Source organism: Neofelis nebulosa, chromosome 2 (genome assembly GCF_028018385.1).
Source record: "Neofelis nebulosa isolate mNeoNeb1 chromosome 2, mNeoNeb1.pri, whole genome shotgun sequence".
Classification (NCBI taxonomy): Eukaryota; Metazoa; Chordata; class Mammalia; order Carnivora; family Felidae; genus Neofelis; species Neofelis nebulosa.
The window spans coordinates 82906703-82925057 of record NC_080783.1 but is presented as its reverse complement, the minus strand read 5'-3'; the positions used below and the strand labels follow the sequence as shown (position 1 = coordinate 82925057).

General features: G+C 34.9%; 1 protein-coding gene across 5 annotated transcripts in view; it reads left to right on the top strand.

Annotated features, from left to right (window-relative positions):
* The window catches only part of MBD5 (methyl-CpG binding domain protein 5), a 445040-nt gene that overhangs the window by 209068 nt on the left and 217617 nt on the right, over nucleotides 1-18355 (top strand). The gene's annotated exons all lie outside the window — the stretch shown is intronic.

The following is an 18355-nucleotide window of genomic DNA, read 5'->3' as shown; positions in this document are numbered from 1 at the left end:
TATTTATTTGAGAGAGAGCACGAGCATGCAAGTTGGGAAGAGGCAGGGAGAGAGAGAGACTCTCAAGCAGGCTCCACACTCAGAGTCTGATGCAGGGCTCCATCCCCCAACCCTGGTATCATGACCTGAGCCAAAACCAAGAGCCAGCTCCTCAACCAACTGAGGCACCTAACTACCCCAATCAAAATTTATTTTCAATGTAAACTAATATTTAATACACATAATAGAGACATTCAAATGGTGTCACTGCTAGTAAGTGACCTGCTCATTTAATTTACTTTTAATTATGTGGAGAGAAAATGATTTGACAATAGTATGCAATAGTAAATCTAAAATTATGACATTTTAAATAATACTTGACTTTGTGGCCAAATGAGTTTTTAAATGTATGTTGAAAAGTAACTCTAAGCTACAGCATCAAAAGTAGGTGCCAGACTGCTTTTATGATCTCATCTTTTCGAGTTCTTTATCTTCTATGCTTTTGAAATGAGCTGTTTTTAATTTCTAATAAGAAAATTTGGGGGCACCTGGATGCCTCAATTGGTTGAGCATCAGACTCTTGATCTCAGTGTGAGTCCTGATCTCAGGGTTGTGAGTTTGAGCCCGTGCTGGGCTCCATGCTGAGCCAGGAGCCTACTTAAAAAAAAAAAAAATTTGTGGGGGAAGGTGTCTTGGTAACTCATTCAGTTAAGCATCCGACTCTTAACTTCCGCTGAGATCATAATCTCATGGTTTGTGAGTTTGAACCCAGCATCAGGCTGTGCTCTGACAGTGTGGAGCCTGCTTGGGATTCTCTCTCTCTCTCTCTCTCTCTCTCTCTCTCTCTCTCTTCCTCTCTCGCCCCTCCCCTGCTTGCATGCACTCATTCTCTCTCTCTCTCTCTCTCTCTCTCTCTCTCTCTCTGTCTCAAAAATCAATAAATAAACCTAAAAAAAAGGCTATTTCGCTCAAGAAAATTTGGGATAGGATCATATTCTTTTGAATTTTGACTTTTTAAAAAGTATTTGAGACTTCTAGAAGTTCCTTTTGATTAGATAAATGCAACTTACAGATTTGATGATGGTTGTCTGAAGGCAAATTTATAGGCTTCATAGAAATTTTATGCTACTCATTAATTATATGTCACCAGAAGTTCTTTCTGCTTGCTATCTTTAACCATCAGTCTATGTGACAGCAAGTTTCAGAAGTAGGCCTGAGAGCTAAACAGTTTAAACTTGTATAATAATCACAGACACCATGATATCAAGAGGTCATCCATATGAACAGCCTAGGGGCTTAGAGGGAAGCACACTTCTAAGGTTCCGGGGATAGTCATTCACTCATCTGCCTCAGATGCTCTTAAGGGGAAGAAATATTTAACTATGCAGTTATTATTTTTTATTACAAGTTTAAATAGATGTCATTATTGCCTGTAGCATTATGAACTCCTTGGAAAACTGTGATCTTCTAGGTCAGGGGTCACCAAACTTTTTCTGTGAAAAGTCAGTAGAAAATATTTTAGCCTTCACAGTCCAACATATCTCCAGCACTACTCAGCTCTGCTATTAAGGTGTGAAGGTAGCGTTAGGCAATACATTAACAGATGAGTATGGCTGTGTTCCAGCTGTAGTTATGGGCACTGGAATTTGAATTTTATATAATCTTCAGGTGTCATAGAAGGTTTTTTGTTTTTGTTTTTGTTTTTTATGCTTTTAGACCATTTAGAAATGTAAATACCATTCTTGGCTCACAGGTCATACAAAAACAGGTGTCAGACCAGATTTGTTTTCTGGGCTGAAGTTTGCCAGCCTCTGCTCTAAGTGGTTAAATCCACCAGTTGAGAAAATATGCTTTAAGTAATTCTTAAACTCCTCCACTACCAAGTCTTTCACACCATTCCGAAGTTCTTAGTAATTTGAGCATATGCTTGATGACAAAAGGTGTTCAATTTGTACCTGTTCGTCTCAAGGAGGTATTAAGAGGTCATGTTGTAATATATGAAATCACTGAGATATGAAAATCACTGGTAAAGTGAAAAGTGTAACATAAATATGCCATTGTGTTAGTGGTTGCACTTTTTATGTACTCTTGCATATGATTTCTGACAGAGCTCCCTATGCTGATATACCCCTCTTAAAGATTAGAAATAGATTAAGGGTTGCACATAAATTTTCTCCAGGCATTTTGCCTCCATATTCTCACACTTTTAAGCTACTTTTACCTTTTAACCACATAGATCTCTAGGTTCATTACTAATGGTACTATAAAATGTTCAAATTATATTCCACATATTCTTTCTTATCACTACTCTGTGAGAGCAGAGACCGTTTTGTCCTTGCGTATCCCCAGGACTCAAAACAATGTCTGGAATGTATTTGAGTCTCATATATAGTGTCTGAGTTGAATTAGTAATTCAAATAATTCCATATGTTTACTTGATTTTTGTTATCAAAAGGAATGTGGAAAGCCATATATAAACAAAATGTTTTTTAATGCATAAAATAAAATACATAGAATTACAAAGAAAGATTGACTTTATTCAACTTTACTGAAATGTAGTTCTATTCACAGATAGCCCATGGTTCTTAATATATTGAAAGATTTTTAACTGGTTATCAGGAAACACACAATCCGTAACTATAAATTGCAAAATTAATAAAACGTAAAACAATTGCAAACTTTATTTGGTCTCCTCTTTAAGAACTCTTTAGTCTGCATTTTTAAATTATAATAAAAACAATGTATTTTTAAAAAATCTATTCTGTTAAATTTCTTTTGGTTACAACAAGGCAAACAGGTTCTAATAAGCTTAGTCAAAAAACGCATTTTTCCGAGGAGGTACTGTCATGGAATTGACAGGTGGGAAAGAAAGTAACAGGCGTAGCTCTGGTGATTTCAATTTTCTCCAGAGTAGGTCCATTGATGGTGGCTCCCAGTCATGTGTCCAGATTTCAAAATACCAGAAAGGAACCGGACTGATCCAGCTTGGATCACAGATGCATGCCTGAATTAGCCAAGGTCAGGGGTTGGAATCATGTACTAGAGATATCGGCACTGAGGTCCATTGTATGGTAGCAGAATGAGCTGGAAAGCCACTTCAAGAGATATGTATGTAGACTTATTAATCTGCTTCTAGGAAATAGTACATTTCTTGTACTTAACTAATTTTTTAAGAAGAAACGTTTCACTGCAAGACAACTTTGTCTATTGACAATGAGACTACCTTTGTAATTATGAATTTTAATATGTACCAAATCACCTGCTGCTATATTAATAAATGGCTTAACATCATATAATACAGCTAGTATAATGTAGTGGCACTATAGCTTAGGTGTTAAGAGTGTGGACCCTTGAGCGAGACTCTGCATGGCTTCATCTCTCATATCACTTAAGTAACTATAAAAGTTTGGACAAGTTACTCAGTCTCTGCCCATCATTTTTATTGTCTGTAAAAAAAAGCAGTTTATCAGTGAGCTTTTGCTGTAGTACCTATCATAATATCTCACTGGCATACTACCATAAGCTTTTAGTTTTTGCTCAGGAGACTGCAAGTAAGTTGAAGTAAGTATGATCAAGGCTGGGCTCAAATGGACATGGTTCCAAGTGGAGGATGGATCTAAGTCTGAGCCATATGTCACTCATATTCCTTGGAGCTAACTAAAGCATTTTTGTCTCAGAGTGAGAAGCAAGGTAATGGGAAGAAGTGCAACTGCACAAGCATATTTCAAGGTTCTGTTTGCATGATGTCTGCTGTTATCCCATTGGTCAAAGCAAGTCACATGGCTGAGTCCAAAGTCAAAGAGCAGAGAGGTACACATATACCTTCCATGGAGGTGTACTAGGGAAAGGGAGGAATGATCCAATATACCACAGGGGATAATATTACTACCTACCTGATGGAATTATTGTAAGTTGTAAAGAGCTTAGGATAGTGGCTGGCACAGAGTAAATGATCAATAAATACTTGCTATTATTGGGCATACTCTTATGAAGAAACTCACACAAAAGCTCAGGACTGTATATATGTGACATAAAATATATTTGACACAAATGGCATTTCATTGGCGTTGAGCAGACATGCTAAAATTTAATTTAAAACTGGTATCTATTTTTGTTATTGTGATCAGATGAGCAAGGTTATATATGTATCTTTCAGACTGGTCAGCCAACTGTGATAGTCAGAGTGATTACTAGCTCAATTATTTAACTGTTAGTAGAATCATAGAACTACTAAAGACCACTGAGTTCTATGCTCTTGTTTCACAGGTAATGCATTCAGCCAAGAATCGTGAGATACCTAAATGAAAAAGAAAGAACTAGATGGATAAGGATGGATGTGTGAATGATAAATAGATAAGGAATTAACTAGAAAATGGGAATGCAAGGAAGATCAAACCTAGATCCCTAGAATTCTACTTGAAAATTCTTGCCACTGTATCACACAACCCAGCACTCAGTGCTGAACTCAACATGGGGCTTAATCCCACAGCCTGAGCCGAAATCAAGAGTCAGATGCCCAGCAGACTGAGCCACCCAGGCGCCCTGGGAGGTGACTTTTGAGCAGATTCTTGAAACATGCAATGATGCTCATAAGAGAAAAGAAAGTGTTTCAGTTACTGGGAACAAACATTTGGCTATCTGGGGAAAGTGTTCCAGTCTAAGGGAAGACCAAGGTCAAATACAGAAACCAAAAGTGTGCTTAGCATATTTGAGGAAGAGCAACAAGGCAACTGAGGCTGTAGAATACCAAGCAAGAAGAGAGTTATGAGATAGGCTGACAGGTAAACAGGGGCCAAATCATGTAGCTCAGGAGAAGACTTTATCACAACTGTTACGGGAAATCTTTGGAGGGTTTTGATCAAGGCAGTATCTAAGATACAATTTTCTTTTTAAAAACATCACTCTTTTTCTCTGTGAATAATAAAAATAGCATTCTTTCGGAAAAATAAAGGATCCTAGCTCTGTTTGAAATTCAGAAATTTAATGGTAAAGTTTAATTTATTAATAAAATAGTATCTTAGTCATACTTTAATAAAATATTTCTTTGAGCAAATGCTGCGCTATGAATTTATCTAAATATTACTAAATTATTGTGTTTTTTTGTTTGTTGTTTCCAGAATTTTCTGTAAGCATTAAGGCTGAGAAATTAGCTTGGTCATGATAATGCTTTTCCCAATCTCCCTCTTCCAAAGATTATTCTCTTCTACCTGCTAAGAGACAACCAGAAGAAAGAGCCCTAGACTTGAAGTCATAAGAACTGTTTCTTCATACTAGCCCTGACACTAATTGACTGTAACTTTGCTTGAGTTGTTTAACCTCTTGGATTTTGGTTCCCTATAGTGCAAAGTATGGGGATTGGATCATCTGATTGACGTAGCTCTTTCTTGCTTGCAGTCATAAATTTAGCAACTTGTGTATAAGGCTAAAATTCTATGATTCTTAATGAGAACTCATAAACATCTCAAAGTGTCCTTAAATGTGAATCTAAAGAAATACACAATAACTGGCTATCTGTTCAAAATTGGTAAATTCACTCTTGTTTCCTTTTTAACAGGACCAAGGAAACAAATATCAGAAGCCAAGAGCACAGAATACTTTCTTTCATCAATCCATAGAACCCTGATACTTCTCTAATTCCATCACACACAAAGGAATGACCACCTTGGCAGATGGCCACAAAGGATGTCAACAATTCTTTGGAGGCAAGCAATGAAATATTTATACTATGAGCTTTCTGTTGTTAAGTATGTAGAAATAAGTAGTATTATCTTGCATTTTAATGGAAAAATAAAATGTTCTTTAATATAGCAATTTTATATATGAAGCATAGCTAATATAGCTATTTCTTATAGTTAAGCTATTTAAGTAACAGAAACTAAGCACCCGTGTTTGAAAACAGTGCTATTTGTATCCCTCTTGAACATATCTATCATCTAACTACAAATACTAAATAGTTTGGGGGATTATAATTATTTTTTATTTGGTTGGAATGATCCATACCGTTTATGAAATTTTTTTGTTTCATTCCAGCATTTTTTCTTACTTATTTTTAACAACTATTCTGAAGTGCTCCAAAATCTTGGAAAGTCATCCCTTTACATTCCTCACAGCTTTATATTTTGTGAGAATCCTGCATCAAAAGAACTCATGGAACTTTTAGTTCCTTTCTCAGCAGCTCTTATTGTTCTTGGAAGAGTAGTCAGCCAAGGATTGTGGACCACAGTGCCGTCTTCAAAATTGAAATTAATTACATTACCAGTTAAAGGGAAAGTTTGCTTGGAAAGAAATTGACTGTATTTTAAAGAAAAAAAGTATAAATATAAGGAATCTGCCTTTGCCACCTTCATGAAATATGAAACCTTAAGTAGATGAATATGAAATGAAATAAAAAATAAACTCATAAAAATTTAAGTAGAATGCACTAAAATTGAATTTTTCAAAGGATTTTATACAAACAAAGAAACTGTAGATATGCTCAGAATTTTTTATTTAGTACTAATTCAACTCATAGGCCTGAGGTCATCTAGCAAACGAGTCTGCTTTTTAAGTTGTACATAGAGGAACACTTTCTAAGTAAAGGAGGACATAAATGTTTAAAAAGTCCAGCGTAGAGCTTCTGAGTTTTCTTTCAGTAACTAGAGTCAGAATTAATTCTTGATTTCCTGTTGGGGAAAATTTCATCTAATTACATTCACACTATTCTGCAACTTTTTGGACAGCAAATCCTGATCACCAAAGAAAGGAAAAAGCAGCTGTGTTGCCCTTGCCTCTACAGTTTTAAGAATAGCATTATTATGTAGTCACTAGGCTTAGAGAACCAAGAGTGGCTATCCACTGGCTGCCTTCTGGCAGAGACACACCTAACCCATTCTGAACTGCTGGCAATGTGTGCTTTCTGTTCCTAAGGATCTTCAAAGAAATAGTTTCCACTGCTTCCTTTAGCAAACCAATCTAGTAGAACAGCTCTCGGGGATAGGAAGTTCATATGACCCTCTCTATACACTTTCAGTGGTTGTTTCTAAAACTTGTTTTCTTAGAATTATACTTTAATCATGATTTAAAACTTTCATAGTTTGATACAATCCACTTAACTATTTTAAGAAAATACTTAAAACTGACCGTTGCTAAATTAGTAGGAATAGTTTCCATAAACACTGATTCTCCATAAGCAGCCTATTTTTGTCAAATTTTCCCTAATATTTCCTTTTTTGACTTATTCACATATCATATTCTATCTAAGTTTTTCTTTAACCACAGCAATATATCTTTTTTAAAAAAATGTTATTTATTTATTTATTTATTTATTTATTTATTTATTTATTTATTTTGAGAGATAGAGAATGGGAACAGGGGGTAGGGGTAGAGAGAGAATCTCAGGCAGGCTCTGTGCTATCAGAGGTACCCCAGGGCCTCCCAAGTACCCCAAAAGCAACATATCTTCTGTCAGATAGCTCTAATTTATATTTCTTCCACATTATACTAAAAACCAGTCATTTGTTCTCTTTGAATCACATTCTATTTATGACCATGTCATTAATAAGCCACAGATATTTATAATGCTAATCAAAAGTGCTATTTAATTTTTTTTGCCATATTTTAAGGCTTATTTGAATATTATAGTTGTAAAAACTTTTAGTACCTAGAAAGACATTTAGAGCATAGCAGGTATAACTTATGAGTCCACTATATAATAAGCCAAATTCAAAGAACATAGTAACACTAACTAATTAACCACCACTCTGCCACACCTACCATGCTGTGTGACCATAGACAAATTATTGGTTCTCTTTGACCCACAATTTGTAAATTTTTAAAATTTGAATGGTAATATAATTTCAAGAATTAAATGAGATAGGTGATGTAGTTAAAAATCTTAGGTATTTAGCATTTGCCGTAGCTCATAATTCAATAAATAGGCGATATAGTTATTCTCCTTTTTTAAAATGATTGAAAACAGACTTCCTCATGGTAAGCTCAACTCTTACAAAAGAAATAGTTAATTTGCCCATTATACCCATGCCAAATTTGTTTTACACCATTATGTTGTACTGGAACTAAATTTTGTTTACTGAAATTTCCCAACAAGCAGTTTATGTTTAAACATGTGAAAATGCAATTTATCAAAAAATCACTGTTTAAAATCATAGTTGTTAGGAAAAATGATTGTTAACCTTTGAGTCTCATGAAAACTATACATTCCAAACTTTGTAAGTAATTTTACTAGGGTACTCATCAACTCACTGCCTGCTCTAAAATTTTAACTTTATATCAACCACTATTATTTGCAGAAATATTCCATGCGCAAGGCAGAGTGGTTTGAAGAATTTTCTTCTTGGGATTAAGTATCTTTTATGTATACATTGATCAGGTGCTTAGTCTGAGAAACTGATATTTCCACTAGAAAAATAAAAGTAAACAGGCAGTTTGGATCTTTTATTAGTTTCCTAGGTCTGCTGTAACAAATTACCACAAACTGGGTGGTTTAAATTTTGAAAAACATTATTTTCTCACAGTTCTTGAAGCTGAAAGTCCAAAATCAAGTTCTCTGCAGGACCATGATCTTTTAAAGGCTGTAGGGAAGAATCTGTTACATGCCTTTCTCTTAGCTTTTGGTGTTGCCTAACAATCTTGGCATTCTTCCATTTATGCTCATTACATCAGTCTTTGCTTCCCTTATCACATGGTTTTCTCCATGTGTTTCTATGTCTTTTCTCCTCTTCTTATAAGGCCACAGTCAGACTATAACCCACCCTATATCAGCATGACTCCTCTTAACTTGATTACATCTGCAAAGACCCTATGTGCCAACAAAGTCACATTCAAGGGTCAAGGATTAAGATTTAAACATATTTTGGGAGAGGTAACACAACTCAATCAATAATACTGTCATATTTTTTTTTGAACTGAGAATAAAGTTAGGGAAGAAAAATTGATTGTAAAAACAAGAGAATTTCCTTTTCCTAGGAAAGAGGTTGTTTCACTTGTGACAAGATATGCTCTATTAGTAGATGTACATATTTTGCTTACAATGATTTGGTAGTACCATTTCTTGAACATGGATGTTTCTTGATAATACCTTTGCCCAGCTACTCTTTAGCTCTATAATTTAAAGTTATAAAACAATATCTATCATTTTGTTGGTTTACTTGAGCTCAGAGTTCAAATATTAGTTTTACAGTTTTATGATTGAGGCTTGTATCCATATTATATACATCAACAAATGAGATTCCCTAAAGACTTTAGAGATGGCATCGTATTTGCATTTATAATTGTACTGGTAGTTATATTTGTAAATGAACTGAGTTAGTTTTTCCTTTGCTAATCTTGATTCAAACCAGAGCTACTTTTTATTTTCATGGGTAAGAAATTAACTTTGAATTCAAATTAAGAAACATTGTTGATCTTTCAAAATGAACATAGCCACTATATGTTTTTAACATTAATTCTATAGCCTATTCTAATAAAGCTAATTCTAGTGAAGTCTTTCTAATATATAATTCAGTATGTGGTATATATATCATCAGTACATTTTTATCTTCTTTATGGCCATTTCCCATATATTTAAATAATTATCACAAACTTTTCATATAATACAACTTACACAAGATGTACCCTCTTATTTCAGAACTTCAATAAGAAAATTTTCTGTGTGTCTTATCTTTGAGCTTCTAAAAAGGAAGGGAAGTAAAGCATTACCAACTGTTATGGGAGTGAAGAAAGATGAGGTAGGAAGATCCTAAGCTCACTTTATCTTATGGCTACAGCTATATAATACCCGCATCAGTGTAAATAGCCCAGAAAATGACCCAAAGACTGGCAGAACAGACTCTCCACAAGAAATAGAAAGAGGCCATATAGGGTAGGAGTTGTGGTCAAGAGCCAAACTGACCCAGAGAACTTTCTGCAGGAGGGAAGGACACCAAGGGCATGGATAGAGGAAAGAAACAGACCCTCACCCCAGGCATAAGAACCCACCTAGAAAAGACAAATCTCCGTAACATTTGGCTTTGAAAACTTGTGGGGCATAATTTGTGAGTTCTTACAATCACTGGGGCTTAACACCTGGAACTTTAAAAATCAGTAAGCTCAGCTACAGGAAAGGTGAAAGGACAAGAGGAAATTGAATCCCCACCCTTAAAGAGACAGCACATCTGCTGAAGGGACTGTCTTTTTTCCATTGGGATATTCTTTCCTGATTTGTTGAAGATTAGTTGGCCATACGTGTGTGGGTCCATTTATGGGTTCTTTATTCTATTCCATTTATCTATGTGTCTGTTTTTGTGCCAGTACCATACTGTCTTGATGATTACAACTCTGTAATACAGCTTGAAGTCTGGAATTGTGATGCCTCCAACTTTGGTCTTCTTTTTCAACATTACTTTGGCTATTCAAAGTCTTTTCTGGTTCCATACAAATTTTAGAATTGTTTGTTCTCTATGAAGAATGTTGGTGTTATTTTGATAGGGATGTCATTGAAAGTGTAGATTGCTTTGGGAGATGTAGACATTTTAATAATATTTGTTCTTTCAATTCATGAATTCAATTCAATTCAATTTTTGTCTTTAATTTCTTTCAGAAGCTTTCTATAGTTTTCAGCATACAGATCTTTTACCTCTTTTGTTAGGTTTATTACTAGGTATTTTATGGTTGTTGATGCAACTGTAAATGGGATCAATTCCTTGATTTCTCTTTCTGCTGCTTCGTTATTGGTATAGAGACATGCATCTGATTTCTGTACATTGTTTGTATATCCTGCAACTTTGCTGAATTCATATATCAGTTCTAGTAGTTTTTTGGTGGAGTCTTGCAGGTTTTCCATGTAAAATATGTTATCTGTGAAAAGTGAAAGTTTGACTTCTTCATTGCCAATGTGGATGCTTTTATTTCTTTTTGTTGTCTGATTGCTGAAGCTAGGAGTTCCAGTATTGTGTTGAACAACAGTGGTAAGAGTAGACATCCCTGCCCATTATAGGCAAAGAGAGCCATTGCAGACCACTGAACTGAAAGCAAATGCAGCTCAGCCACAACAGTAGGGCACACAAAACACACACAGGAGATACCCCTGAAACACCAGGTTTTGGTGAGCAGGGGACATTGCATTGCAGGGTACTATAAGACCTCTTCTTTATAATGCCACTACTTGCAAGAGCAGGAGATGTAGCTGACTTTTCCTATCACATAAAAACAGATCAGAGAGTTAGACAAAATGAAGAGACAGAGGAATATGTTCCAAATGAAGGAATAGGACAAAATCACAGCAAAAGACCTAAATGAAATGTAGGTAAGTAATATACCTAATAGAGAATTTAAAGTAGAGATCATAAAGATACTCACTAGACTTGAGAAAATAATGGAGGACCTCAGTGAGACTCTTAAAAAAGAATAGAAAACATAAAAAAGAACCAAATAGAGATGAAGAACTCAACACCTGAAATTAAAAATCACTAGAGGGAATAATTAGTAGACTAGAGGAGGCAGAAAAATGGGCCAGTAACCTGGAGGACAGAGTAATAGAAAGCAATCAAGCTGAACAGGAAAGAGGAAAAAAATAAAAAATGAAAATAGATTGAAAGAACATAATGACACCATCAAGTAAAATAACATTCATATTATAGAGCTCCTAGAATAAGAAGAGAGTAAAAAGTAGACAGAAAATGTTTTTGGAGAAAAAATAGCTGAAAACTTCCCAAATCTGAAGAAGGAAATAGAAATCCAGATTCAGGAGGCACAGAGAGTCCCCAACAAAATCAACCCAAAGATGTCCACACCAAGTCACATAGTAATTAAAATGCCAAGATAATGAGAGAATTTCAAAAATAGCAGGAGGAAAGAAGACATTTACATACAAGGGAAACCCCTTAAGGCTATCAGCTGATTTTTCAGCAAAAACTTTTCAAATCAGAAGGGACTGGCCTTATATAGTCGAAGTGCTAAAGGGAAAAAAAAAAAACTTCAATCAGGAATCCTCTATCCAGCAAAGCTATCATTCAGAATGGGTGAGTTTCCCAGACAAACAAAAGTTAAAGGAATTCATCACCACTAGACAAGACTTACAAGGAATGTTAAAAGAGACTCTTCGAGTGGAAAAGAGACCATAAGCAGGAGGAATAAAAGTAGAAAGCACAAAAGCAGTAAAATTAAATATATCTATAAATATCAGTCAAAGGATTCACAAAATAAAAGAATGTTAAGTGTGACACCATGTACCTTAGACATGGGGGGAGAGGAGTTAAAATTTAGTGGTTTAAAAAAAATTTTTTTTACATGTTATTTATTTTTGAGAGAGAGAGAGACAGAACACAAGTTGGGGAGGGGCAGAGAGGCAGGGAGACACAGAATCCAAAGCAGGCTTCAGGCTCTGAGCTGTCAGCACAGAGCCCGACACAGGGCTCAAACCCATGAACCGTGAGATCATGACCTGAGCCGAAGTCAGTTGCTTAACCGACTGAGCCACCCAGGCACCCCTAAAATTTAGTGGTTTTAAAATGAGTTTAAACATAAGTGACCATAAAGAACTTATCAAAGTCAACACCCAAAAAACAAATAATCCAGTGAAGAAATGGGCAAAAGACATGAAGAGACACTTCTCCAAGGAAGATATCCAGATGGCCAACCGACACATGAAAAAATGCTCAATATCACTCATCATCAGGGAAATACAAATCAAAACCACAATGAGATACCACCTTACACCTGTCAGAATGGCTAACATTAACAACCCAGGCAACAACAGATGTTGGTGAGGATGCGGAGAAAGAGGATATCTTTTGCATTGCTGGTGGGAATGCAAGCTGGTGCAGTCACTCTGGAAAATAGTATGGAGGTTCCTCAAAAAATTAAAAATAGAACTACCCTACGACCCAGCAATTGCACTACTAGGCATTTATCCACGGGATACAAGTGTGCTGTTTCGAAGGGACACATGCACCCCCATGTTTAGAGCAGCACTATCAACAATAACCAAAGTATAGAAAGAGCCCAAATGTCCATCGATGGATGAATGAATAAAGAAGATGTGGTATATATATACATGATGGAGTATTACTCGGCAATCAAAAAGAATGAAGCCTTGCCATTTGCAACTATGTGGATGGAACTGGAGGTTATTATGCTAAGTGATACTAGTCAGTCAGAGAAAGACAAAAATCATATGACTTCACTCATATGAGGACTTTAAGAGACAAAACAGATGAACCTAAGGGAAGGGAAACAAAAAATAATATAAAAACAGGGAGGGGGACAAAACATAAGAGACTCATAAATATGGAGAACAAACTGAGAGTTACTGGAGGGATTGTGGGAGGGGGGATGGGCTAAATGTGTAAAGGGTACTAAGGAATCTACTCCTGAAATCATTGTTGCACTATATGCTAACTAATTTAGATGTAAATTTTAAAAAATAAAAAATAAAACAAGTTTAAAAAAAAAGCAGTTTAATAACTTTAAAAAAACATAAGTGAGCATCAACTTAATATAGACTGCTATATGCACAAAATGTCATATGTAAATCTAATGGTAACCACAAGTCAAAAATGGATAATAAATAAGTAAAAAATAAATAAAAGAATCTAAGTATATCACTAAGGAAAGCCAGCAACCTGTGAAAGAAAAGAGCAAGAGAGGAAAGGAAAAAAGAACTACAAAAGCAATTATAAAACAAGGAATAAACTGACAGTAAGTACATACATATCAATAATTAGTTTGAATGTAAGTGGACTAAGCACTCCAATCAAAAGACCTAGGATGACAGAATGGATTAAAAAGCAAGACATATATATGCTGCCTACAAGAGACTCATTTCAGACCTAAAGACACAAGTAGTTTGAAAGTAAAGGGATGGAAAAGCAATTATCATGCAAATGGAAATGAAAAGAAAGCTGGGATAGCAATACTTGTATCAGACAAGATAAAATTTAAAACAAAGACTGTAACAGGAAACAAAAAAGGACACTATATAATCATAAAGGGAACAATCCAACAAGAAAATGTAACAATTGTAAATATATATGCACCCAACAGAGAGCACCCAGATGCATAAAGCAACCAATAATAAACATAAAAGAAGTAATCAATAGTAATACAATAATAGTAGAGGACTTTGACACCCTACTTATGTCAATGGATAGATCATCCAAAAGAAAATCTGCAAGGAGACAGTGACTTTTAATGGCACATTGGATCAGATGTTTCTAACAGATAAACTCAGAGCATTCCATCCTAAAACAGTGGAATACACATTCTTTTCAAGTGTACTTGGGACATTCTCCAGAATAGATCATATGTTAGGCCACAAAGCAAGTCTCAACAGATTCAAAAAGATTGGAGTCCAGCATGCATCTTTTCCACTCTCAGTGCTATGAAACTAGAAATCAACCTCAAGAAAAAATCTGTAAAGACCAAAAATACATGGAGGTTAAATAACACACTAGTAAACCATGAATGGGTCAAGCAAGAAATCAAAGAGGAAATTAAAAAAATACATGGATACAAGTGAAAATGAATCTTGAAAATGCAGCAAAATCTGTTCTAGGAGGGAAGTTTATAGCAATACAGGCCTACCTGTAAGCAAGAAAAATCTCAAATAAACAACATAACCTTACACCTAAAAGAACTAGAAACAGAAAAATAAACAAAACCCAACACCCAAAGGAAGGAAATAATAAAGATTACAGCTGAAATAAATGAAATGAAACAAAAAAACAAACAAACAAAAACCAGTAGAACAGACCGATGAAACTCATAACTAATTCTTTAGAAAAATCAACAAAATTGATAACCGTTAGCCAATATCATCAAAAACTAGAGAGGATGCAAACAAAATCAGAAATGAAAAAGGAGAAATAACAAGCAACACCACAGATTTACAAAGAATTATAAGAGAATATTATGAGAAATTATACACCAACAAATTGGACAACCTAGAAGAAATGGATAAATTCCTAGAAATATATGAACTCCCAACACTAAATCAGGAAGAAATAGAAAATTTAAACAGACCATTACCAACCATAAAATTGAATCAGTAATAAAAAAAAATAAAAGTTAAAAAAAACCCAAACAAACCAAAGTTCAGGACCATACGGCTTCATATGTGAATTCTACCAAACATTTACAGAAGAGTTAATACCTATTCCTCTCAAACTATTCCAAAAAGATAGATGAGGAAGGATAGCTTCCAAATTCATTCTATGAGACCAGCTTTACCCAGATAACCAAACCCATATAAAGTCACTACCAAAACAAACAAGTAAACAACAAACAAACAAACAAAAAAACCCTACAAGCTAATATCCCTAATGAACATAGGTGCAAAAATCCTCAACAAAGTATTAGCAAACAGAATCCAGCAATACATTTTAAAAAGCATTCACCAGCAGTGGGATTTATTCCTGGGATACAAGAGTAGTTCAATATTCACAAATCAATTAACATGATATGTCACATTAACAAGAGAAAGGATTAAAATCATATTATTTCAATAGATGCAGAAAAAACGTTTGACAAAGTATAACATCCATTCATGATAAAAACCCTTAAGAAAATAGGTTTAGAGTAAACATACCTCAATATAATAAAGGCTATATATAAAAGAACCACATGCTCAATAGTGAAAAACTAAGAGCTTTTGCCCTAAGATGAGGAAGATGTCCACTGTCACCACTTTTATTCAACATAGTACTAGAAGCCCTAGCAACAGAAATCAGAAAAACAAAAAGAAATAACAGTCTTCTAAATTGGTAAGGAAGAAGTAGAACTTCCCTATTTGCAGATAACATAACAGTATATATAGAAAAACTACTAGAACATATAAATGAATTCAGTAATCAACATACAGAAATCCACTGCATTTCTTTCTTAGTTTTTTTAATGTTTATTTATTTTTGAGAGAAAAGAGACAGAGCGTGAGCTGGGCAGGGGCAGAGAGAGAGGGAAACACAGACTACAAAGCAGGCTTCAGGCTGTGAGCTGTCAGCACAGAGCCCAATGCGGGGCTCAAACTCACGAACCACGAGATCATGACCTGAGCCAAAGTCAGACACTTAACCCACTGAGCCACCCAGGGGCCCCTCCACTGCATCTCTATACACTAAAAATGAAGCAACAAAAGAGAAGTTAAGAAAACTATACCATTTTCAACTACAGCAAAAATAATAAAATACCTAGGAATAAATTTAGCCAACAAAGTAAGAGACCTGTACTCTGAGAACTACAAAACACTGAGGAGAGAAATTGAAGATGACACAAGGAAATGGAAATATATTCCATGCTCATGGATTGAAAGAACAAATATTGCAAAAATGTCCATACTACCCAAAGCAATCTATAGATTTAATGCAATCCCTATCAAAATACCAACTGCATTTTTTACAGAATTAGAACAAATAATCTGAAAATTTGTATGGAACCACAAAAAAAGCCTGAAGAGCCAAAGGAATCTTGAAAAAGAACAAAACTAGAGGCATCACAATCCCAGACTTTAATATATAACAGCTATAATAATCAAAACAATATGGTACTGGCACAAAAATAGACATAGATCAATGGAACAGAACAGAAAACCAAGTAATAAACCCATGATTATATGGTGAATTAATCTTTGATCGAGGAGGAAAGAATATGCAATGAGAAAAAGTCTCTTCAACAAATGGTTTTGGGAAAACTGGACAACTACATGCAACAGAATGAGACTGGACCACTTTCTTACACCATTCACAAAAATAAACTCAAAATGGATTAAAGACTTAAATGTGATACCTGAAATCATAAAAATCCTAGAAGAGAGGTTAGGCAGTAATTTTTCTGACATTAGCCTTAGCAACATTTTTCTAGATATGTGTCCTTAAGGAAAGAAAACAAAACAAAAATAAACTATTATAACTTTATTAAAATAAAAAGCTCTGCACAGCAAACAACAAAACTAAAAGATAGCCTACTGAATGGGAGAAGATAATTGCATATGACATATCATATCCAATAAAGAGTTAGTATCCAAAATATATTAAGAGCTAATACAACTCAACACTCCAAAAACAAATAATCCAGTTGAAAATTGGGCCAAAGATATTAACAGACATTTCTCCAAAGAAGACATCCAGATGGCCAACAGCACATGAAAAGATGCTCAACATCACTCACCATCAGGGAAATGCAAATCAAAACCACAAGGAGATATCACCTTACACCTGTCAGAATCACTAAAATCAAAAACACAAGAAACAAGTGTTGGCGAGGATGTGAAGAAAAAGAAATACTCTTGGGGCTCCTAGATGGCTTAGCCCACTAAGCATCTGACTTTGGCTCAGATCATGATGTTGCAGTCCATGAGTTTGAGCCCCACGTTGGGCTCTGCATTTACAGCTCAGAGCCTGGAGCCTGCTTCAGATTCTGTGTCTCCCTTTCTCTCTGCCCCTCCCCTGTTCATTCTCTCTCTCTCTCTCTCTCCCTCCCCCCCCCCCAAAGATGAATAAAGATTAAAAAAAAAGAAATACTTTTGCAGTGTTGGTGGGAATGCAGACTGGTGCAACCACTAGGAAAATCAGTATGTAGGTTCCTTAAAAAATTAAAAATAGAGTTATTATATAATCCAGTAATTCCACTACTGGGTATTCACACAAAGAATACAAAAATACTAATTCAAAGGAATACATGCACCTTGATGTTTATAGCAGTATTATCTATAATAGCCAAATTATGAAAGCAACTCAAGTGTCCATGCATAGATGAATGGATAAAGAAGATATAGTGTATATATGCAATGGAATATTACTCAGCCATAGCAAAGAATGAAATCATCGTTTGCAACCTGAATGGAGCTAGAGAGTATAATGCTTTGTGAAATAAGTCAGTCAGAGAAAGACAAATACCATATGATTTCACTCATATGTGGAATTTAAGGAACACAAGCAATAAAGAAAAAAGAGAGAATAAAATAGATTCTTAACTACAGACAACAAATTGATGGTTACCGGAAGGAAGGTGGGTGGGAGAATGGGTAAAATAGGTGAAGACAATTCAGCGTACACTTATTATGATGAGCACTGAATAAGTGTAGAATTTTTGAATCACTATATTGCACAACTGAAACTAATACTGTACATTAATTATATTGGAATTAATATTTTTAAAAATATAAAAGATAAAAAAAAATTCTTGAATTGGGGCCCTTTTGTTTTTTCTTTGTTACATGAAACACATAAAATTTCTGAAACATACTCTTCTTTCAGGTAAAACCTGCTTCACATTATTATTTGCATATAATAGGTACTCAATAAATGTTTATGAAGTGAATGAAGGAAATTGTAATTAGCCCCTCTACTTATAGACGGCATCCAGAAAGAATGATATTGAAAGTAAGGAAGTTCTGAAGCTAATTCAG